Source organism: Gossypium arboreum, chromosome 5 (assembly GCF_025698485.1).
Source record: "Gossypium arboreum isolate Shixiya-1 chromosome 5, ASM2569848v2, whole genome shotgun sequence".
Classification (NCBI taxonomy): Eukaryota; Viridiplantae; Streptophyta; class Magnoliopsida; order Malvales; family Malvaceae; genus Gossypium; species Gossypium arboreum.
Window position 1 is genome coordinate 14,517,406 of NC_069074.1, and position 2,444 is coordinate 14,519,849.

Below are 2,444 nucleotides of genomic sequence, written 5' to 3' on the forward strand. Positions count from 1 at the left end.
TGAATTTCAAGTTAGAATTGATTAATGGATTAAATTGTAAAATAAGCTATAAGTTTTGTATTTGAGGACTAAATTTAAAGAAACTTGAGTTAGGGTTTTACCATGAACATTTGATGGTTAGGGTGAATATGATAGGAAATTGAATAGAAATGAAGTATGAATTAAGTGGTAAAAGTAAATGAATCAATTAGGATCAAATTGAAATTAATGTTTGAATTTAATAGAAATTTAATTATTTATTGTGAGTTAATATTGTATTAATAGTATAAATTGTTTAATTTCCATAGCTAATGTATTACCGGAGACATCGACAAAGAAAGGAAAAGAGAAGGTTGACGAAGAGTGATCCGAGAATTACGGTTTGTATTTCTATAAACCGAATTTAATAATTAACTGTTGCTTTTATTATTTAATATGTGTGGTAAGTGAAATTAAGGTGAGTTTGATATATTGATGTTGAATTGAATCATGTTGTGTAAGTACGTGTATGATTGTAAAGTGTATTGAATTGAAATGGTTTGAAATTGTATATTGATTGGAAATTGAATTATTTATTGAAATACCCTCTAACACCCCCTATCCGTATCCATTGCCGGAATAGGTACGAGGCATTACCGGAGTTTATTGAATATTTTTAGATAATTCTGAGTCATTTATTATTCATATTTTGAAAATAATCATAACGTCTCTCTATTGGGCCCTTAAAGCCTCAAATATACATTAAAAACCAACCGGAATTAAATCGGGATCATAAAAAATTTCGCAAAATCTTAAATATTTTCATCTAAGTACTTACCATTTCAATGCTTCTTATAATTAAACATGTTACCATTCAATCAATAGCTTGATACTTGCCTAAGCGTCAAACAACATCATTGTTAGCATACTTGCACATATTTCATATAAATTCAATGTAACGACCTGAACTTTAAGGTTATTAGAAATGTGTATTTTCGGATCACTGTTTCTGAAAAATGGATTAGAAAATATTTATTAAAAATATTTATGAAGTTAATCGAGTGGTTAATTAGAGTTTTAATTAAGTGAATTTAGCTTAATTAAGAGTAATTAGGAAAAATGACTAAATTGAATAAAGGATGAAAGTTGAATTGTAGATTAAAAGAAAATAAAAGGGACCAAATAGGCAATTATGCCTAATGTATGAATTTAGGCGGCAAAAGATGGAAGAGTCTAGGATTTTCTTATATTAATTAATTAATTTATTATTATGGTTATTTTATTTAATTGATGTTAAGTTATTATATTATGAAATAAATTGAAATAAAGACAAATGTGTGATGATAAAATTGTACAAGTGTAATATATGTATTTGAACACTTGGAATATAATTGTATATTTACTTAATTTTAGAATAAACGATATTTATTAATTAAATAATTAAATAATGAGATTTTTGTTTGATAAATAAATTAAATAATGACAATTGTAATGAATTTATTGGTACAAATGTGAAATATAAGTGTGTACAATTGTAATATTAGTATTTAATATTAACTAAGATATTTATTAATTAAATAATTATATTATGAGATTTTTATGTAATAAATATATTAAATTATGACAAATGTATGGTAAAATTTGTGACATGTGTAATAATAAAAATGCATACAAGTGTTAAATAAATATTTGTTATTAAATAGATTTTAAATATAGATATTTTATTTTTATTATTATATTATATATATATATAGTAAATAAATAAAGAAAAAAAAGAAACAAAGAAAAGAAACAGAATAGGCAAACGAAAAGCAGGGGAAGGAAAGAAAGAAAGGAGAAAGAAAAGAAAAATGGAGAATTAGGGTTTGAAGGTTTGGAAGTTTAATAGCTAATGTTGTCTCGGGAAATCTCGGCTAAGCAAGGAAAAATGGAAAAGACAACGGGAGTTAGCTCGAGAAAATACGGTTTGTATTTCTATAATCCGAACTCAGTCATTATTTGTTATATTTATATACAGATGACAATTGTTAGTGTTAGAATTATGATATTTTACAATTGAAATGGATTGATTTTGGTATGTGATGAATTTATCAAATTTATATTGATTGAAATCATTTTGATTGAATTTATATTGATTGAAATATAATATATATATATGATTTATGTAAAATTTGAATATTGAATGAATGTTATATTGAAAAAAATTATATTGATTGGAAATATGAGGGAATTGATATGAATATATGTGATTATTAGAATGGTATATTGATGAAAGACTTATTAAATTGAAAAAGTGAATCAAATACCCTATTAACAGTATCGGACCAGATTGGATATAAATGGCATGCCATTGGATTTGTGATGTGATGGGGAGATTTGTAATTCGGCTGAGAAGATGTTTCTGTTATTATATACTTCGGTTTATCCGAAGAGGCATCTAATGCCTTATTGGTGTGTTTGGGAGGATATGATATACTGGTGTGTTA